The sequence below is a fragment of the Phascolarctos cinereus genome, unplaced genomic scaffold (genome assembly GCF_003287225.1).
Source record: "Phascolarctos cinereus isolate Bilbo 61053 unplaced genomic scaffold, phaCin_HiC Scaffold_9;HRSCAF=440, whole genome shotgun sequence".
Classification (NCBI taxonomy): domain Eukaryota; kingdom Metazoa; phylum Chordata; class Mammalia; order Diprotodontia; family Phascolarctidae; genus Phascolarctos; species Phascolarctos cinereus.
The window spans coordinates 165,497,010-165,520,907 of record NW_027556402.1 but is presented as its reverse complement, the minus strand read 5'-3'; the positions used below and the strand labels follow the sequence as shown (position 1 = coordinate 165,520,907).

Sequence of the window (23,898 nt, the reverse complement as noted above, 5' to 3'; positions counted from 1 at the left end):
AAAATATGGGATAGGGCCCAGGGCTGGGGAACTTGAGGCCTCGAGGTCACATGTGGCCCTCTAAGTCCTCATGTGCACTCCTTTGAATCCAAACTTCACAGAACAAAGAGATTCCCACATGTAGCCTCAAGGCTATAAGTCTCCTGGGACAGGTTATAGGTGTGGAACTGGACCTCCATAGAGAGACTAGGTATACGTGTGTGTGTGTGTGTGTGTGTGTGTGTGTGTGTGTGTGTGTGTGTGTGTGTAAAGATACAGAGAGAAAGAGAGAGATCTAAATGTCATCTTATCAATATAGTAAATGAACACATGAGAATTAATGGAATTTCCAAGTACAAGAGTAGGGGAAAAAAAGCCCAGGACAGATTGGAAGACACCCATGGTCAGTGGGAATGACATGAATAAATAGACAACAAAAGAAACTGAGGAAGAACAGTCAGGAGAGCTGAGAGAGATTAGTGCAATAAAAACCCAGAGATGAGTATGTAGGAGGATGGCATTGGTAATGGTTTCAAATGCTCAAGGTCAAGAGGACAAGGATTTTTTAAAAAGATTAACATATTTGGCACTAGAAGTAGCAAGCACATCAACTGATGCAAAAAAAATTAAATAAGCTTTAATAAATAAACACTGTTTACAGTCTGAGTCCACTTCTTGTACCTCCTTACCTCATCTGACTCTCTGAAAACTAACCCCTGTTCTCCATTTGAACTTTCCTCCTACTTCTGCCCTCAGTCTGCCCGGGATCTCTGAACATCATTGACTGTTCAGTTGTCCTTCTCACTATGGCTGCTTCACAGGCCCTCACTTTTAAAACTAAATGACAACCCACTTGTGACTTCTTTATTAAATTCTGTGCTATCTAACCTAGCCGATAGTCTAGGGTCCACCTGCTCAGCCATTTTCCCCTAGTGCTTATGACCTTGGGTTAATACTAAGGAAGCTACATTTCATTTAGTTTGATGACATTACTTTTTTTTAAAGTATATTTAAAAGGATTTAGAAAAATGCTTGGTAATTGCTTTATAAAAATAAAATAGCAAAACATTTTCTAAAAAATGCTGTTTGATATTTTAAAAATAATATTCTATTTCAACAGTTGGTTATAAATTTTTAATGTACAGAACAGTCACACCTTGAGGAAGTAATGAAGTTAAGCACCAGGAAGAGTGAGAACTTGGCTATATTAAAGGGCAACAAAGGACATTACAAAGCAATAGAATGTTAAGGGAACTCTTTAGCATGATTTTTTTTTCACTTTGTTTTAAAAATGAAGTGACTCTAAGAAAATTAAAACTCATTAGGCAGTTTATTTTAAAATTGACTAAAATTACTTGAAGAGCAATACACTGCAATATAATTAAGGCCTAATCCCCACAGCTACAGTCTTCTCCAAATCATAATTGAGTATAACACAAGGTGAATCGGCCTGGCCTGACAGGAAGGTCGCCTAAAGAAAGTCAAGGGAAATTATACAGTGGAGGTGTCGGTAATGATAGAAATGGCTTTCATTAGAAGAGAGCAGACTACCACTGCTTTCAAATAGCTCAAGGACTGTTACACCAAGTATTGCTAGCACTGGTCCTCATTATCCTCGAGATCAAAACAAGGAGCAAATAGGGACCAAATATAAAATGAACGATTTAGATTCGGTAGGAAGAAGAAGGGTAGGTATTCTGAATGAGCTAAGTTTTTTAAAAACTGAAATGGCTTTAATTAAGAGTTGTGATGGAGTTTCATTTCCTAGAAAACTTTAAAAACTAGGACAGATTTTCCTTTGTCACAAGTAGCCCTGCTTCAAGGTAGGAGGAAATAAATCTAATGACCTCTCAAAGTCTCTCCCAGGCATATAAGTCAACCATTACTAGTGTAAGTCATGAGAAATGCCAACTTTGTTCACTGTAAATTCTTACTATTTAACATAGACTGGAGCTTTTTGGTGCTCAGCCATTTAAAAAAAAATCTCATTAACTAGTTATGGAATTCTTCCCAAGGACTACTTTAGATTTTTTTTCCATTCTTTACAATTGTCCAACCTAATGCACACTTTGTTGATTCTCAGCATATGATCTTGTCTCCTACTATATGGGAATATAAAGATTCTCTATTCTGAGTTCCCTCAATGCTGTCCTCCCCATGTGAACAATTCTCTATAGCTTTACCCAATAATACTCTCCTCTTCCCTCTTGTCTCTGAAGAAAAACGTTTTCTTTCATCTTTCCAAGATTGGTCCCTTTTGTTTGACTGTTATCCTACTTCTTCCCCATCCTGCCTTTTGTCTTCTCTGGAACTCTAATCCATGCTCCTTTTCCGGAATTTTTATGTCTGTTTCTCCTTTGTCTTCTTCCCCTCTGACCATAAAATCAGTCATTCTGAGAATAAGGATCAAAGTTGCCCCCTCCCCCTCCCCCAACTTGGGAGATCTAATAGTAATGCCTGAGCCAGAATTTGCCAACACATTTGGCCCACATTCTATGTATACCTACATCTATAAATATGTTCAAGTGTGTCCTGACTTAATGTACACATATATGCATAAATGCATTATCTTCCCTCAACTCTGTGGCCTGCTTAGACTAATCCAATTCTGTCTTTGCTTTCAATAACAAACTTCATAAAAAGGGTACTTCATATGATTCTTTTACTGTGATTATACTCTTTCTCTGTCTCCCCCTTGCCCAACTTTCAGTTATTGAAATCATACCCATTTTACAAAGCCCAGCTCAAATGTTTACCATGAAGCTTTTCCTAACCCCCTAAGTTAAAAAGTGATCTTCCTTCCTTCTAAATTCTCAAAGAGTTTTGGACTTCTCTTATAGTATTTATCACATCATATCTTTCTTTATGGTTATTTGTGTTTTGTTGTTTTTCTTTTTTTTTTTCCTAGATGTTAATCTTTCTTTGAGGGCAATGAGTATGTTTTATTCATCCTCATGTCCTCCATAATTTTAAATACAATATCTTGCACACAGAAAATATGCAACAAAAAAAACCTGCCGAGTTATTAACAAATAAGTTTTAAAACATTTTAGACATTAACAGAATTCTAGGCGTCCCCCCCCCATTTATGTGCTCATTGCTTCATGTTACAGTATCAAAGTAATTCTTTAGAACATCCTAATGACTCTCTGATAGTGCTAAATTCCAGGTGTTATGATGAATCCATTATAAGCAGCCTTTCTAAATTGCATTATAGCCCTCTGGAAACATATTCTAATTGAATGAAAAATGTTCCATTGTGTACTTAATTTATGTTAGCCACAATAAATGTGCAGACATTAAATTGCTAACACTTTGTTTCCCAGAATTGTTATTATTATTTATTATTAGACTAGTCCTTCAGTAATTCACACTAATAACTTGTAGACTCACTAGAGATTACTGAATTTGGCAGATTAGTGAGTGAACAAAGATGAAAAAAGTAACTACTACACTACAAAATGTGCTTTATTCATTATTTTGATAAGTGTAGTTTAATTATAATCATCTATGGTAATGTTTCACAATGCTAGTGAAGACATTGTCGTACTTTGTTTAAAAAAAGGAGTGTTGGATTAGATTTTTTTTCTTTTGCGGCTTTCTAATTTTGAAGGTAACCTGACAGAATGATAAAATCTCAGATTGAGGTTCAGTACCTGAAAAAGAAGCATCTTTATATCACACCCAAAAGTGGTTCTAAAATCAGATTTAGAGCTAGATAGAACCTCCAAAGCTGTGCTGTCTAACCCCTTCATTTTGAAGGAGAGAAAAACAGACAAGTTAAGTCCTTTGCCTATAGTCAGGAAAACTGGGATTTGACCTGAAGCTCTTTTTTATGAATTGTGCATGTCCCCATTGTTCCATATTGTGTCTCTCTTCTCCTTTAATCTGAGTCCTAATCATGATGTGCTGACTGAGTAGTTTGGATGAATCATAACACTGATCTTTAAGATTAATCTGGGTCCTTCCTTAAAGCAGAGAAAAAGACATGATATAGTACTGTTGACAAGTAGCATGCACTATAACATTTTATCCTACTTTTGCTTGAATGCATTTCATGAAAGGAAATTGACTTTAAGTCAGTCCTTTCCATGTGGAGAAGGTTAGGAAGGTTTTTCTTTGTTTATTTTGTTTTGTTGTTTTCCTTCACCTTTAGCATGAAGTCAAAATTGTTCTCTGCAAACTTCTAGTTTTGCCCTCTAAGATCAAGCAGAAGTACATTCTTTCTTTCATATAGCATCTCTACTTTTCTCCTGGTTAAATATCCCTAGTCTTTTCTCTATGCTAAACATCCCCAATTTTTCTCACTCATCATCATAGGCCATAATCATAAGGCGTTTCATGATGGAGCATCGTCTACTCTTTATCTATACAGTGGATATAAGCCTTGCTAAAATATGATGCCCCAAACTGAACCCAATATATATGTGTTCTGGCCAGGGCAAAGTACAATAGGACAATCACTTTCCTAGTTTCAGATATTCAGTTTCTACCAATGCAACCTGAACTTGCATCTATTCATTGAGATATCACATGCTTGATAAATTCCTCTAAAACCTCTTATTTAGCTCCAGGCTCTCTATCTTATGCTTATGAAGTTAATATTTTGAATGTAAGTGTAACATTTTGCACAAATTTCATTTTACATAATTCAGTCCAATATTTTAGCCTGTCGAAATCTTCTTGAACAATGACTCTGGCAGTAATGTGTTAGCTATTATTTCCAGCTTTTTGTAATCTGAAAATTTGAAAAGGATGCCAATTTTAAACAAATTCAATACTTTTTTTCAGGGTAAATTAAAAAAATAGCTAGTATTTATATAGTGCTTTAAAGTTTGCAAAGAACTTTATATACATTATCTCATTTAATCCTTACAACAATCCTATGTGGTAGGTGCTATTGATATCCCCATTTGATAGATGAGGAAACTGAACATGAGAGTTAAGTGATTTGCCCAGAGTCACACAAGATTCAAACTCAGGTCTTCTTGATTTCTGGTTCAACATTCTAGTCACTGTACTAACTGCCTCAAATAAGGTACATTGTATATACTTCTACATATTTCTTTTTTTTTACATTTTTTTTTATTTTTAATGGGGCAATGGGGTTAAGTGACTCGCCCAGGGTCACACAGTTAGTGAGTGTAATGTGTCTGAAATCATATTTGAACTCAGGTCCTCCTGACTCCAAGTCCGGAGCTCTATCCACTGCGCCACCTAGCTGCCCCTACTTCTACATATTTCTATATAACATTCATAAAATTATTTATGTACATGTCATATAAATTATGGCTCTATCTAAAGAAAACAATCTAATCAAAATAAATCATAAGTGATATTCAGAGAGGCTTTCTTTTGCTTGTCTTTTATAGCCTTTTACAGTCTAACTCCCATCTACTGCTCACGTACATTGTGTTCCAGCCAAACTAGGCTTTTTAATTTCCTTGTACACAATATTATTTTCCTTTCTCTATCCCTTGTAATCCTCATCAACCTTTCAAGGCTCAGCTCAAGTATCAAATCCTATAAAAAGTCATTCCTGCTGTCCCTATTTGTTAGCATTTCCCAAAAAAACTTGATTTATTTTGAATTTATTTTGCATTATCTATCTGTGCTTATACTATTTTCCACCCCCTCTCTACTATAAGTTTCTTCAAGACTGGGACTGTTTCATTTTGGGTTTTGTATCCCTAGGACCTAGTGCCTTGAAGGTTCACTTAATAATTTTTAATTGAATTGAATTGTCACTAGTTTACACAATAACCATTATATTTAGAATTCCTGGCCAAATAAGTAGATTCAGCATCTGCATATTACAAAAAAATTAATTTTCTCAGGAATCAGTGTTTTCACCTGTCTGGAATACCAAGTTAACACATTTACTTACCTGACATATCCCAGACAAGAGTATTGCTTCCAAAGCTGTTATAACAACATACAACTCATATTTATATCACACTTTAACAATTAAAAATGTTTTCTCCAAAAACATTGAGTAGGTATTATAAATAATGTCAAGCACATCTTACAGATTAGAAAACTGAGGGCCAGTGAGAATCAATGCCTTGTTGATGTTCACATAGTATCAGAGTTAGGCTGTCAACTTTGGCCATGTGACAATTCTTTCAAGAGTAAAGATTTTGGGAATAGTGCCAGAATACTGAAATTGGTGTATGTTGTTTGTTTTTATTTATAAAGTACGTATAGTATAGAGAGATCTTGTTGAACTAAGAATTTGTAGACTGATCTAAGTAGGGTGGCCTAAGCCAGTCCCAGATGATTCTGTGTGTGATAATTACAGCCCATCTAACCGGGAATGTTTGAAGAATGTCTGTTACAGTGTTACCAAAAAAAAAAAAAAGTGGAGTCATCTAATCGCTGTACTTTTACTCACTCAATTTGTCCGCTTGTGGAGAAGTTGAAATCAAATGACTGATTTAATGGAGTTGTTTAGACATCCTGTCACTTATCTGTCAGTGACATTTTTCACTTTTCAGCAAAATTATTTATGAAACTATCGCAAAAGCCAATCTTTTTAACAGCAATAGTGTCCTGCTGATATTATATTATGGTCATGAATCATGGTATGGCATGACAGCAGAGGAATTAAAATTGCAATTGACTCAAAGAGGCATTGGGCAGCTAGGTAGTACGGGGGATAGAGAGCCAATCCTGGAGTCAGGAAAATCTGAGTTTAAATCTGGCTTCTGATGCTTACTAGCTTTGTGAGCCTGGACAAGTCCCTTAACTCTGTTTGCCTCACTTCCTTATCTGTAAAATGAGCTGGAGAAGGCGATGGCAAACCACTACAGTATCTCTGCCAAGAAAACCCCAAATGACATCATGAAGAGTCAGACATGACTGAAACAAATAAATGACAACAACAAAAAGCAATGCAAAACCTGTCATGGATGAAAGTAGGTCTAAAGCATATTCTCAATAACATGTATGTCAGAAACTGCATAAAATATATCACAAAAAACTTTCATCATTTAAATATAGGTGGGCCAGTAATGGAGTCAGAGAAGATAGTTTGGAAAACCCAAGTGATGGTAATGCACTCTTATACATGCAAAGCTAGAAAGAGAGAGAGAGAGAGAGAGAGAGAGAGAGAGAGAGAGAGAGAGAGAGAAGAGAGAAAGAGAAAGAATCTCCAATGCATTGGAAGATATATGGAAAACCATGGTTGTGAAGCCTTGGTTGAGTGAATTACCGTTGAAGAGAATGTCCATTTTTACATGATTCTCGATTTACCAAAATTATATATTAGCTGCCATCAATCCATAATACATATAGATTGTTCAACTGATGTTTGAATACATTGTGGAGATTTGGAATGACATCAGGATTATTTATTATAAGTTGTTGGCTTTTGGAACTTTACTTGAATAGATAATTAGATACTGAAGTCGCAACCATGCTATCAGTAAATATTTGCATTATTAATGTCTCAAAAGGACCATCCCAGTGGCTTTCTTGATTATTTTGTTATTTTTATAAACTAAGCATCATGCCTATTGGAATTATGCTTATAATTGCCAAATATTTAAATATTTCAATACAAATTCACATTTATTAGACCAGAACACCTTTACTTTCAATGCTTTATTTTTATAACATTAACAAGTTTTAAAAATTTAATATGTGCTTCAAATACATTCTCAATCAAGTAGTGATGACTACTCAATATCCAATGTAAAGTGTTATCTCTAGTGTTTTGTACAATTCAAAGAAAATTTTAAGTGAATTGAATCCATGTAATGACAGAAGACAAATGGGTAAACTATGGGAGTTTGACAAGAGGCTGAAGGTAACATAGAAAGCTATATGTTGCCTACAATATACATCTGAAGACAGAAGGTAGAGCTTCATAGAATCATATATCTAGAACTGGAAGATACCTCAGAGGCCATCTAGTGTAGTCCATAATTTTATAGATGAGGAAACATGGGTCAAAATATGTTGATGACTTACTCAAGGCCACAGGTAGTTCAGAGGTGGGATACAAATCCAGAGTAATTAGTTCAAGGATTATATTTTTCTAAATTCTATGATTTTGAAAAATATCGGTATATTGATTCACTAAATGTTAAGTCACATTGAATAACAGGATGCTTTTTAACAAAAGTTATTTATGTGTGAGTAAATTTTCAGGGAAAAATGAGGAAATTGTGACATTGAATGACTATATGATTTAGGTGGAGCTATTTTTCTACTTTCTCTTCTTTGTTACACTCTGCCAGTCTATGCTTGGGTTGACCAGAATATCTCTTGCAGTCAGCTGGCAGACTGTATAGTGTGATAAGAAAATATACATTCCCCTTTCTATTACAGAGAAGTTAACACACATATTTGTTAATTCAGAAAATGGTATAATTTCATCTGATGCAAATAAAAACCATAAACATGAAATAGCACACGGAAGATAGTGACTATGGAATTTTGAACCAAATTGAAGAAACATAAGATTAAAAATGAAGAGATTAACTATGTAGAAATAAGACATATCTCATCATTCTCTACTTCTTTCTTAAAGAGCTAACTTTGGGGGCAGCCAGGTGGCACAGTGGATAGAACACTGGCCTTGGATCCAGGAGGACCTGAGTTCAAATCCAGCCTCAGACACTTAGCCCCATTGCCTAGCCACAATTTTTAAAAAAGAGAATTAACTTTAAAAATTCTGTCTTCATGCTACTGCAAAATATTTATGGCCCATTATTGATTAAGATGAGTGAAAGTATGCCAATATAGCACCTTGTTTTATTTTCTTATCTCGTTAAAGCATTATTGCAATATAGTCCTATCTGGGCCTTTTGGTATACGATATATGAAATATATATATGACTAATATACTTCTGGATATTTAGTAATCTGTTTTCCAAAAATGGAAAAAATAACTAATTGAAAACAATTATGGCTGTAGTTGAAAAAAACTACTCTTCAATTCTAATACTTTTTTTTTTCAGCAGTCAGTATTAGGCTATCAACATTACAAGAATATACCATGCTTCAAGCAGGAAGTGCTTTACAATGGATATCATTCAGTAAGTACATCAGCTCTGAGAAATATGTTGATTAAAATCTTATCAAAAACCGGGTCTTTCCAATTAGTTTCCAGCCTGCCTGGTTACAATGAGGCCAGTTTAGAAAATGTACTTGCCACTTTTTTGTCATAGGATTGCAGATGCTGCCATGAAAATATAGGTCCGCAAAGCATCATCCCTGGAAAAAGTTGGCAAGTCAATTAGGACTCAGAGAAATAGTGATGAGGCCTCTGAGGTAAACAATGGCACCAGAAAATTAGTGTGATGTCATGATAATTCGAAAGTTGACACATAGAATAAATGGCATACACTGTATGACTCATATGAGAGATTATTAAAGGAGTCCCTGAACCTGTAAAAGTGATTAAGCTTGACTATCAAAAGCTTTGCTCATTTATGCCCGTGACACAGTAGGCAACACAGCTGACTGATTACATGACCACATATTGGGAACTATTCTGTCATAAGAGCCTAGCTATAAAAATTGACACAAACATTTTTTTTGGTAAGTAACAGAGCAGCTGAGCTGGGAAAAGCAATCAAGGAGTGAAATCAGTGAAAAGCACACTCTAGGTGCAAGAACTCTAGTCAGCAATTTGGGACGAAGAATTAACATGAGACGGAAACAGCATGCAATTCTGGGAAGTAACAGGATGTTGAAACAGGTGGAGAGAGGTTTTCATCGGCCTAAGGGCCCTTTCCTCTCATCTCTCTTGTTGGCTTTTTACAATCAGGTCTCTCTAATGCCATGCCATCTAACAAAGGATGCGTGTCCCTCTGGAAGAGGCAGGGCTAACAAAAACCCAGGGTCTTCGCGCAAGGCACGTACTACTTCTGGACTTTTTCAAGCCTCCCACATCTCAAAATTCCATTTCACCTTGGTCAAACAAATGGAATAAAGTCTCCCCTGTTAACCAGGCTCTTTAGCATTTTTCAATTGGCCATTTTACATACAGGACTCGAGTTTAGACTCACACATTTTATAGTAACATGTCTGAATAGACTCAGAATATCTTGAATAAAGGAAACACTCAATTACTTAAAGAAATTCATCATCATTTTATTTCAAGACTCTATATTTATTTGATGCTTTCCTTGATGACAAAAATGCCATCCATCTTTCAGTATGAGAAAAAAATAAAACTATTTTCCTTATTTTTTTCTTCTTTTAATGAGGACATGAAACATGTTTCCATCTCTGAGGGCTCCCATTAAAAGCACTCAGGAGCTGTGCTGTTTTTCATATCCCTTTTCCCTATTTTTTCTACTTCTTCTTATCTCCCCAAAACTCTGTTCCTCCAACTTGCCATAGCATTCACTTCTTTAGTATATTCCACTCAAGGATAAGGTAGATAGAATTTCTCCTTCAAAACAATTTAACCAAACATATATGTAATAACAATAATGAAGCAGCAACAGCAGATGATGATGATGAAGAAGAACAGCAGCCGCAGCATTTATAGAGTGCTTTAAAAGGGATTTACAAATGTCACTCATTTTAGCCTTACTACTTACAACTCTGAGACATAGTACTATGGTTATTCCAATTTTACAGATGAGGAAACTGAGGAAAATTGAGGTTAAAGTGACTTGCTCAGGGTCTCATAGCTAGTATCTGGGGCTGGATTTGAACTTAAGTCTTTCTGATGTCAGGTTCAGTGCTATATGCACTGCAACACCTACTTGTCTCTATAAAGACTATATACAGTATAAAGAATATGCATTTGCATACATACTTGTATATTCATATGTATATATTCATATATATACATAGATAGATAGATAGATAGATATAGATATAGATATAGATATAGATATAGATATAGATATAGATATAGATATAGATATAGATATAGATATAGATATAGATATAGATATAGATATAGATATAGATATAGATATATACACACACATGTTTACTACACCCACTAAAGTTAGAATTCTTTCAATTTCTGGTCATGAATATAGATTGACACTGTAACGTTAATCAGTAAAAATGCAGAAAAAACCTTGCAAATAATATAAGGACTCTCTTAATTAATGCATATACCTTTTTTAGAGAGTCTATTTTCAGGTAATTTTAAAAAACTGAATAACTTAAACAGTAACATAAAGTTTGATTTTTCTGAATATCATTTAACTAATAATTTCAACAGAATATTATGGCTTTTATCACATACTTCATTTTTTAATACAAATATTGGCTGGATAAAACCAATTGGTTGTAAGGATCTATTACAGACTATTTGTTGTCAGTAAACAATCATATGTATTAAGTGCTTACTGTATGCTAGGCACTACTCAGTGCTATGTCTATTGTTTGTTACCTACTCTATTACATTGTAGGTCTCTTGAAGAATATGTCTTACTACATCTACCTTAGCATCTATCTACAGAGCCCTAAACTTAGTAGATACTTAATAAGTAATACTAACACCACTAATAATGATAATGCTAATAATCACAGCTAGAAGTATGATGCTCTTTAAGGTTTACAAAATGCTTTATACATAAAAGGTATTGTCTTCATGCTTTTTCTATAATAACAACTTCTTCATCCTGTAATCCCCTTCAATCCCTTTGGTTCACTATCTCTTTACTTCTGTACTACTTTACCTTAGTGGAAGAATCTCAGATTGTTAATCTGTAACTAGATTTTTCATTATCTGGAATTCTCTCTCTCTCTTTTTTTTTTTTTAATAATCTGGCCTTGCTTTTCAGTCCCAGAATTTTAGAATTCCAGCTAAGAGATCATTTTATCTTGATCTGCTGAAGGAATGGCCAGATATCTTACAGTTTCTGCTGTGAATAAAACCCTAGAAATATTAGAATAATATTTTTAATATTTTGTCAGTGCTTTATAGCAAGTCTTACTGCATTCAATAGGTTTAAAATCACTATATTTTAAAACTACTTTAAATAACATTTTGAAGAGAATCTATATTTTCATGAGGAACGCCTAGGATAAGTATCATTTAAAGAAATGCCATTTTTTCCATAGTTGTTGACATATTTATTAGATTTAGGCCACTAATATCCTTCTCTAGCATTTCTTATGGACATGTATGTAACATTCAGTTCTCAAAAGACTATGCTGGAGGCAAACAAGATTTGTCAGAGCCTACTGAGTTCAAAAGGCCAAGTGATCAACTGCATATGTTTGATACCTGATTAACTCTTAATTGATTTTCTCCCTCAGACAGAATGACACATTAAAATTTTATATAATGACACACAGGGATTGCAATCTGAGTGAATAGTAGAAATTTCAACAATAAAATTAAGTATGCCTTCATCAAGAGGTATTATTGGAGTTATTACTGTCACAGATAGATTGGATGGATGGATAGACATACAAGTAAATGCATTTATTAAGCCAGGCACTGGTATATTTTCTGGTATGAATTAAATAGTTAATCTACTCGATGATGGCATGATGATAGTTTTAAGCAAAGAAGAAAAAAATAATCCTAGTGAATCATATTCATTGATTTCTTCTATATCTCCTTCAATGAGTCTTTATCTATATCACACCTGATAACTGAGGGTAACACTCCAGGCTCTGTCCTGGGTCTTCTCTCCCTCCAACTTGGTTATGTCATCAGCTCCCATTGTATGATTTACTTCTCTAACCCTAAATTAATCTAAATCTAATCTAATCTTGCATCATCTTGTTCATTTGTTGTTTGTCCTTCTTTCTCAAAGAGAACCATGACATCAGGAAGGTGATGTCATCACTTGCAAGTGAATTGGATTTAAGTGACATCTACTGTTTATCAGAAGGGAAAGGAAAGAAATAAGGTATCTATTATATGCTAAGCAATATGATCAGTGCTTTACAAATATTATCTCATTCTATCCTAAAAACAAACAAATAAGCAAACAAACAAAACACCTTGTAAGGTAGGTGCTATTATTTTCCTTATTTAAAGCTGAGTAAATTAAAGTAGTAAGTTTCTAAGGCCAGATTTTAACTCAGGTTTTCCTGACTCTGGGTTAAGCGATCTATCACTGTGCCAGTTCTCTGCCTCTTGAACTGTCTATCTCATAGTTTTCTTAAATTCAAACTGTCCAAAACTAAACTCATTATCAATCCCTCCAAGTACTCCCTTTTTTTCAAATTTCCCTAATTTTGTTAAGTCTTCCATCTTCTACCCATTCACCCAGGCTTGCAACCTAGGTGTCATCCTTGACTTTTCATTTTATGTCACCTTCCATTTTCAGTTCTAGTTTCTACTTTCACAATATCTCTAATTTTCTCCCCCTTATCTTCTCTGACACTGAAATCACCCTGGAGTATTGCAAAAAACTTCTTTTTTTCTCACTACCTCAAGTATCTACCTGCTCCAATCTTTTTTTTTTAATAATTAATTAGTTTTTAGTTTTCAACATTCACTTCCATAATATTTTAAGTTCCAAATTTTCTCCCCATACTTCCCCTCTCCTCACTGTACGACAGCATGCAACTTGATATAGGCTCCACATATACATTCATATTAAATCTATTTTCACATTAATCATGTTGTAAAGAAAAATTAGAACCCACGGGAAGAACCATGAGAAAGAAGAAACAAAAGAAAGTCTGCATTCAGACTCTACATTTCTTTTTCTGGATGTGGATAGCATTTTCTATCATGAGTCTTTTGGAGTTATCTTAGATCCCTGCATTGCTAAGAAGACTTAGGTCTAGCAAAGTTAGTCCTCTCACAATGAGGCTATTACTGTATACAATGTTCTCTTGGTTCTGCTCACTTCACTCAGCCTCAGTTCATATAAGTCTTTCTAGGTTTTTTTTGAAGTCCACCTGCTCATCATTTCTTATACCACAATAATATTCCATTACATTCATATAACACAATTTGTTCAGCCATTCATCAATTGATGGATGTCCCCTAAATTTCCAGTCCTTGGCCACCACAAAAAGAACTGCTTAAATATTTATGTATATGTGGGTCTTTTCCCCATTTGTCTGATCTCTTTGGGGTGCAGACCTAAAAGTGGTATTGTTGGGTCAAAGAGTATGTGCAGTTTTATAGCCTTTTGATTATGGTTCCAAATTGCTCTCCAGAATAGTTGGATCAGTTCACTACTCCACCAACAATGCATTAGTATTCCAATTTTCCTACATCTTCTCCAGCATTTATCATTTTCCTGTTTTGTCATGTTAGCCAATCTGATAGGTATGATGTGGTTCCTCAGAGTTATTTCTCTAATCCATAGTGATTTAGAGCATTTTTTTTCATATGACTGTAGATCCTGATCCAATCTTTTCTCCACTAAGCTGTCAAAGTGATCTGCCTAAGGCACCAGTTTGATGATAATAGCCCACAATCCATTTCAATAAATTCCACTGATTCCCTCTCATCCCTCTCTTTGGCTTTGAAAGCCTTCCATAACCTGGCCCTTTCTTATATCTTACTCCCATGTGATCTAGTGACAACGGCTACCTTGTTTTTCCTTGCATAAAACATTCCATCTCCTGTCTCTAGGTATATTCTTTCATTGTTGGAATGTTTTCCTTCCTCACCTCTGCCTCCTCACTTCCCTAGATTTGTCTCACCAAACATCTGACTTTCTGAAAGAAGCCTTTCTTGCCCTCCTTAATCTTTATGCCTAGTCTCTAAAACTAACCCTAATTTATCCTGTATTTATCTTTTCTATACATAGCTTACATATGCTCTCCCCCCCATTTGGCTATAAGCTTCTTGAAAACAGGATCTATTTTTGGTGTGTCCTCAGTTATTAGTATAGTGCCTGGTAGGCATAGTACATGGTAGGTAATTTTAAAATGCTAGTTGAATTCACTTGACTTCTTTGAAGATTTCCATCATCATCTGTTAGGGGACTCTGGCAGTCACCATATAATTTAGGTGTTTGGGTAAGTTTGGCAATATATTAATGATGTGAAATGATCTAACAAATTCAAATAGTACTAATGTAATCATATTTGGATGATTTCTTTCCACTAAGGAAGTAACACAAGATAATTATGTGTTCAATATTATTGAATCATTTTCATATGGTCATGCTTAATCAGGAAGCAAACAAAAGAACACAGAAGCTGGCATTACACCATATTTTTCAACTATAGAGATAGCTTACTATGCCTATGGATTAAGAAAATAATTATAGATGTTAGGACAAGCAGCATATCATTGTTCTGAAATGGTCATATTATAATTAAGCACACGCCATATTGAACAGAGATCAAGATAGAATCACTAAGGATGAGTTAATAGAAGATTACTGTTCAATCACATTAAAACTATAGTAGCCTCAGGCTACTCTCTTTGGACTATTCATGTCTTATTATGTTCATTATTATATGATTAAACCATACATTTCAAATGAAGACATCGTCTGAACTGTGAGATAGGTGCCAAGTACCATGATTGTTGCAATTTTATAAGACATTTACCAGTCACCTTCAAATGGAGCTGCAGTCTATCTAATCTCTTAATGTAGCAGGTTCCCTTCAAATGCCAATGTTTGTTTCCTTCCTCCTATGACTTAAAGAGACTCATTAATCCATTTTAAAGTTTCCCATCAACATGGGAACAATTTCAGAATTTTGCCAGGGTTTTTCCAGACTCTGTCATCACCATGTATTTCTTTCTTTCTTTTTTTTTTTATAAGCTCATGTCATAAATTGTTCTTAATCTACTTCTACTTTTAAAAAAGAGGGATTTTACAATGAAAATGAGAGAAGGAGCTATTTATAAGCCATACTGAACAAATCTGAACAATCTGTAAATGTAATATTGAATGTCAGAGGTGGATTACACAAAAGTCTCAAAATTCTGAAGAGAGGTTTACTTTCTAAGATAGTGTCAATGTAATGAATACAATATCATGTTCTATATTCTGTAACTAGAAATGATAGAAAAATGTTACCCAGAGAATGTCATGTACATTTAAAAAGAAGATTGATAAATTCAAGCACTCAAAGCCCATGCAGGAAAACAGGAATAAAAATCTAGACATCATCTGATGGCCAAAAATAAATGTTTGTAAGCCAATCCAATACAACAAGGAGACAAGTCATGATCACAGACCAAATAAAATAAAATAAAATAATTAGTACTTATGACTAACTAAAATTAGAATGTCTCAAAAGAGGGATGGGTAGTGAGTTCTCAGTTACTGGAGTTCAAATGGATATAGATAATAGCTTTTAAGTTATCCAGTTTGCCATAGTTGTTATAGATGGGTGTTAAAGGGATGGCTCGCAGCACCTTCTAATGTCTTCTTTGATGTAGTGGCAGTAACTACATGTATCTGGGACCTTTTATACTCCCAAACCAGGAAGTTTTGTCCAGGAAGTTGAGGTCAATCAGATTGCATAGGAGGTGGGATTGGGAAGCTGCACCAGAGTCAGGGTCATGAAATGTGTATTAGGAAATTGCTGCCCTGCCATATAACACCACTTGGTGGCAAGATCTTATCCACAATTGAAATAACTAGAGATATTTTAAAGGAAGATTAAAAGAGGAAGGTGAAAATAATAACAACAACAAACAGAACAAAAAAGGAGAAGAATACAAAAGCTAGAAATCCTAAATCTTTCCTTCTCCTTTCATAAAGACTAAGTCTCAAAGCCTCACAGGCAGGTCCTTGTAATCAATGATATCAAATCTTTTGAAGTTCACAGATGGTCTTCTAGTGTGAATGATATGAACCAGAGAAGCAACTAAAAACGAAAGAGTCACAGCATAGATGATAACACCAGTGCAGTTACAGCTATTCCCCTAATGAGGCTGTAGTGATGATGATAAATAGGAGAAGCTCCAGAAACATCAGGGTTTCTACAAATATATTTCTGGCATAATTAACAATTTCTTCCCACATTACTTTCATCTGTATTGAAGAGATTAAGAGATTATAAGTGGCTTGCAAACAACCTACCTCAGGATCCAATTGAATATGGAGGCTTTCTTTGTATCACCACCTACTCAGTATTTCCTGGCCCACTTTCCAAAAATCTCCCTATTCCCAAGACCTACAACAGGAGTATGATAAAAATCTTTGCCCTCTCAGAGGCCACTGTGGAAGGGCTGCCCCTTTCTTCCACAGTCTGTAAATAAAGACCCTCATACTCATCCAAGGATTCAGAATTGCCAACAAATCAATTGAGGGATTTCCCTTCCTCCAGGTAAATCTATACTCACCTTAGTTATATAGCAACAATTTCAGCTATCCCAGGCTATTAGAAAGTAAGTTGACTCCCAAAATACCATCCCTTGGTCCCACATGCCTTTTCTTGGAAGGAGTTTCCTGAACCATCCTAAAGACAAGGAAGTCTGACCATCAATATGGACCTAAGCAATTTCTCCAGGGTATATGGAACCACCTGAAAGGGGGGGAAAAACCTTAAGGATAAGAAAGAGTTGGAGAGGATCTACCAGGACTATGTCCAAAAACAGTCTTATCAGATAAATATTCAAAGAGAATAGATCCAGAAAACACAAGATAAAGGTGACCTTCACCTTTCTAGGATGGCATCAATTAGTTAAGTACATGGCTTATAGGAGTTTGAATACCTGATATGGGCAGTCAAATGCATAATGATGCAACCGTGCCTTATTACATAACTTACTAATGAGGTAAATAAGTGGTCTCAATTATCCACCAACTCTGAAAGGCAGTAACTCTTATGGCCCCAAACCAGGAGGCTGTATAAGGGAATCTGGGGCTAATATGGTTGTTTGAGGGGATGAAGCTTTATCAGAGAAGGTGAAGGACGGTGATTTGAAAAGCTGCTATCCCACCACGAAAGGATGCATACTTTGGGGGAAGAGCTGGATTAGATGACATTTAAGACCTCTTTCAAAACTGAAGTTCTATGATTTTAATGTGCAAAGATAGAATTTTGGTAAGCATAGTTTGTACTTCTTCAATTAATGAATCAACAAACATTTTAAGTATTTACAATGTGCCAGATACTTTGCTAATCCCTGAAGCTCCAAAGAGAAAGCAAAACAATCCTTGACAACATGGAGCTTACATTTTAATGGGGGAGGCAATGTATGGCAACAAATATATATGTAATATAAACAGAGTCTAGGGAAGGTAAACAGAATAGAAGCTACTGAAAGATAGGGAGACTGAGAAAGGTCTCTAGCAGAAGGGAGCTTTTGACTTAAGTTTTGAAGGACTCCACAGATTCTAAGACAGTAAAAAATAATTTGACTTTACAAGTTTATTGGCAAACAACTGACCAAGTGCTGTTTTGTTTGCAATTCAATTTAGACTTGAAAATTACCTAATAATAAAATGGTTGGTCTAGCTCTTTCAACCATCTTGACACAATAGCCAAGTGACTATTTCCCATTACTATCATACTGGGCAAAAAAAAAAAAAAACATTCTACACTTTCTGGGGTTGATTCAATCTATGTGTTCCACCAGAAAGAGCCTAAGCAACAACACATTAACATCAGTAACAATCCAATAAGACTGTCCCAATGTGCCATCTTTCTAACTTAACAGTAAAATGTTAAGATGATGTTAGGCCAGTAGAAAATGAAACAAAGTAGGTAGAATGAAATTCCAAATCATATCTTCATAATTGTGCTACTGGTATCTTATGAAAATATACCTGAAAAAAAGAGAAACAATACCCTGCTGATAAGGAAAGAGTAAATTAAAAAACCTTGAACCAACAATATCTAAACATTGTACCACCATTCGTTTCAGCAGGATGAGGTAGGAGTGTGTGTGTATGGGGATGGGGGGTGACTCTGCCAGGGACAAGAAATTGTCTTATAACAGAGATACTCAAAATGGACATGGGCCCAAAGACATCCTCTGAAAGTGAGAGGAGGCCTGATAATTAAAATTCAGTCTCACATCTGTTGCTTCTCTTACAGAAAAAGAAAGGGTGACACTCTATCTTTTGTGATCTGTGTGAGCTTTTGACATTCTGAGAACTTCCCAACTACAGGAAGTTCATTCCTGAAAAGTGGCAAGGTGCCAAACTAGCCTCCTTTCCACTGCCTACCCTTAGTCTTACAAAATTTAAGGGAGTGTCTCTTGCTGCAACGTTTTCCTCTCCAAGTCCTGAGACTGAGCACTCTCTGTAGGATGGAGGTTTGTATGGAGTTTGTACATATGATTTAGGGCTTCTGTGAGGAATGCACCAGTAGTATTGATCTTCATCAAGGTTAGATTATCCAGCTTGGCATGTGTTTCCTGCTGTTTGACAAAACTGTCTGCAGATTCCAGGAGTTTAGCTATTCAAGTATCCCACATATCCTTAATCAGGGTCTGGATCTCATCAGCCTTGGGGATGTTATCCTAAGCATGATTTAACAATAATTTCCTAAGTTCCATGTAGTAAAGATGAGGCATTGGGGTAAATGTTTCCTCTTTTCTCTTTTGATCTTGTATCTCCTCCAATTTTTCAACGTCCATCAATTCAGGAGGAATCACTCAACGCTTCTGTCTCTATTTTAGGTTCATTGCCAGCCAAAGAGATACTTCTACAGGTAAACCAGGATTAAAAGGTCGCAGATGTCTCCTGATGGGGTAGATCTTATCCAAGCTGAAAATGGAGATGATGGTGACCATCTCTTTCTCAGCCAGGAACTCCACCTTGGCTGAATCCATGGGTCTATCCCTGTGTCCTATGGATCAGAACCCCAGGGGATGGTAAAAATTCTTAATCTCTCTTATATACTGGGTAGCTATATGATGACAAGACTATTTAATAGAGCATGTAAAAGTTTGTTTTTAGAAGGTATTTGTTGGATATGAGGAACAACAAATAATTACATCAACCATGAGACATTTTTAACATACAAAAAATAATTGATTATTTATACTTATGGGAGTCATTCACAAATCAGGTATCTATAGATAGTCAGACCTCTGATTTGTTAGAACCAAGATCTAATTCAATATGAGAGTATAATAAAAAACAACAACAAAAAAAATACCCAACAACATGATATGGAATACAATTGGAACACTCTAGACTGAATGATTCAGATCATGGAAACCCAAATAATTATGCACACACATATGTACATACATATATGTATATATACAAACTTTCCATTCTCTACAAAATTTTTATGTGAATAATGTATATGTACATTATTTAAAATCTTTATGAGAATAATGTAGTACAGTGTTTTGCAAGGAGGAAATCCTAGCTTATACTATAAGAAAAGCAGAAAAGGGCTTATGCAAATAATACTCTGCAGCAGACCACATCTTTGTAATCATACAATTGACTTAACATTGTAGACAATGAAAAATTCTGCTATACTCTTTGTTTGTAGACCATTTTAATGATTAGGTGGAGGGGGGAAGCTGCCTTAAAGGTGTTCCTTCAACAATGTGACCTTGGTACATATATCATAGATAAAGAAGATTCATGTAAAAATGTAACAATAAAAGCAATTTTGATGGCCCTCAAATATAAAATGAGAAATAAAATATCTATTAAATATCTTCTCATTAAAATATACTCCCACCATGATGGATAAGCTCCAACACAGTCTAAATAAAATAAGTATTCTTTAGAAATAGCAAAGGTTTCTAGATGCTCTATTTTCTTTGAATGGGGTTGTGTTGATCACATCAATCCTTGGAACAAGTAATAGATTCAAAATAAAGATTTATGGTTATTTGCAAGGATACCACCTTCCTACCAATGACCCAGACTCACAGCTATAGTATCATAATTGAATCTTCATTTCCATTCATCCCTTATATTCAATCTGTTGTCAAATTTTGCTCTTTCTACATTCAGGAAATCTCTCATAGATGTCACTTTTCTCTCTCCCTACATAGCCATCACTCCACATTACAGGTTATCATTACCTTTTGTCTGTGCTATTGAAATAGTGTTCTGGTTGGTCTTGCCTCATATATCTCCATTCCCTTCCATCTTCCATTCAGATGCCAGAGTGATTTTCCTAAAGTTCAGGTCTTATCATGTCATCTCCTGACTCTTAAACTCTAGTGCTTCTTTACTATAAATAAAAACTGATCTGTTTGGCATTTAGATCTCTTCATAGATTTTTGGTTCACCTGAGCAACAATGTGGTAGACTAGATAATTTTTTCTGATCTCCATGATCTCTCAAACATATCCAAAACAGAAACTATAAAGCAACTACATCTGTGTCTAAGGTCTAGGCACTAGAATCCAAAAGAAGGCAAAAACAAATAAACAAACAAATAATAACTGACATTTATTGAGTATTAATTCCCTCAAAAGCCCTCCCCAATCTCTTATGCTACTCGTAGTGGAATAACAGACACAAGGACATGACACAGGCCTACATAAAACCCCTATCTCTGTTTCCTCTTTCCATTGTTTTGGAGAACCAGACTCTATTTGCCCTGGCTCAAAAGCCAGCATAGCCATAACCATTTAAGAGCAAAAAGATGAGTGTTACAACCCAAATATACCAGTGCTGCAAAGCTCTGAATTGGTGGTACCTGGGGTAAATAGGTTTTGTACAGCTAACACTGGATAAGAGAACTGAGAAACAAAAAATGTGGGACAAGTCACCACCAGATCAGGACTCTGTGTGTATGTGTGTGTGTGTGTGTGTGTGTGTGTGTGTGTGTGTGTGTGTGAGAGAGAGAGAGAGAGAGAGAGAGAGAGAGAGAGCAAGAGAGAGAGAGAGAGAGAGAGAGAGAGAGAGAGAGCTGTTCATCACTCCACCAATCCTGAGGGAAAGAGCACAGCACCTGGATAGGCCCAGTTTTGACTCAAAAGTTATTTGGTGCAGAAACCTCAGCTGGTTAACTGTGAATTGTCAATTGTGGGAGGAGGTTCAGATGCTATGAGACTGAGCCTACAAAGAAACCAGAATCAGAGGGGAAAGAGTCAGAAAGGGAATGATAGGGAAAACAAAGAGGAGGACAGATTGAAAGTAACAAAGATTTCAATAAGAAGATAACTCAAAGATCTTGAATATACATTAGGTAAATGAACAGTAAAAACAGTATAACAGAAGGAAATATGGCCCCCATACCTAGTAAACAAGTTCAGGTATCTATGAATAAATACAAAAAAAAAAAAAAGGAAATTATCTTGATGAGACAGAGGACCTAGTGGAATTTGAGAAGAACATGAAACTACAATACACTGTTCCTAAACGCTTTAAAAGAGACATGTGAATAATGAGCAGAATAAAACAAACAAAATAAAACTTGAATCTGCAATGGCAAACCTCACCGAAGAAATAAAAGCAAGAACAATAGATTGGGAATGTAAATACATAGACATGAAGAACAACCTAGAAGAAGAGAAGCAAAAGACAATAACATTAAATTAACTACAAAAAACATATAAAGGATGACACTATTTGTATCTAGGGAACAAAAGTGTAAATAGAAGTATGTAGAGAATGACTTTACATATATTTATACATATTTGTGTCCAATGGTAATTGTCTCTAGGGCAAGGGGAAGGGGAAGAAAAAAAGGAAAAATTTATAAGATCCCTTTATTATATATTTTTTAAAAGAATAGCAAGTTGTACATAATAGATTTACTGTTTCATGTGCAATCATGTTTTTAATGTGCTATGTTATGTAAATGTTTGTTTTATTCCATAAATTAAAAATAAAATAAATCAAGATTTTTTTTAAAAAGTAAATATGTTCACTTCACAAGTGATCTCAAAGATAGTATGCATAGAGGCAACCTAAAAAATATAGGTCTCCTAGAACAATACAGTAGGACAAACAAACAACCAACCAACAACAAAACAATTAACATATAATTAAAGAGATAAGAGAAGTACCCAGAACATCTGAATATAGAAAATGAAGTTCCATAAGAAAGAATTCACAGATCACCTCCAGGGGAAAAAAAAAAAAACTCAAGGTGCAAGCTCTAAGACACACAGTAGTTAAATTTAACCATTTTCTTTAGAAACAAGTCCTACAAGCCATCAGGAGAAATACTTTCAAAGACAAAGGAAAAGACATTTCCAAACCATAAGACTATTCTGAAACTAGTAGAAAAAAGAAGGAATAGAATATGTTCCACAGGTCAATGGAATTCAGGAAATAGACCAGGGTGACCTATCCTACAAATATAGGTTTAGCCATAGAGGGGAAAAAAATGGACATCCAATAATAAACATGAATTTGAAACACTGAAATATTTTTAAAAAGAAAACCAGAAATGAATAAGTTATTTGCTTCTCTAACATCCCAAATAAAAGAAATGCCAGAGGAGCAAATAATGCAGCAGGCAAGTATAATAGCAACACAGTAACAACAGAAAGAACAAGAAAATATTTTCTAAATGTACACAAGACAAAAGACAGAAATCTGATAGAGGTTACAGTGAAGAGACAGAGTGGGCATTATGGACAGAACCTGGTGACATCCTGTCTGAAGATAAATGTTTCTTCTGTGGGGCTACATTACAATATTAAAGGGTACAAAAAGAGCAAGGGAACAGAGAGGAGAGTGTAATATGCTGGAATCTAGTCAAGGATTAGAAATGAGTAGAAGGTGACCTCTCTAGCCTCAGAAAAAAAAAAAAAAACAGCCTATAGGTGAGGAGAAGGAAAGCATTGAAAAGAGGGGGAAAGAAAGGAGGCTTTACTTTGGAGAAGGGAGGTGGTCCCACTGATGAATGCTTCTATGAGAGAAGGTAGACAGCTGATAATGGAGGTAAGAACCTTATTCTGGATGAGGCCTGGGGGATTTGCTACTTTAAAAAGTCTACTTGGCTATACGAGGAGGTAGTCAGAATACCTAAGGGCTATTGTTTAGACTAGAACAAATAGTTGGATATACAGTCCCTATAGCTGATCCATTTTTGATAGATATTGCACAAAGATAATAAGCTAAGCCAAAATTTTCAGAGGAAGAGGAGAGGAAGTTGGTTTATCTTTGG

The 23,898-nt window shown here is 35.2% G+C and overlaps 1 pseudogene; it reads right to left on the bottom strand.

The window, feature by feature from the left end:
* Positions 1-19,039: 19,039 nt before the first annotated feature.
* Positions 19,040-19,697, bottom strand: LOC110213201 (DNA replication complex GINS protein PSF2 pseudogene; annotated as a pseudogene).
* Between the last annotated feature and the right edge of the window lie 4,201 nt (positions 19,698-23,898).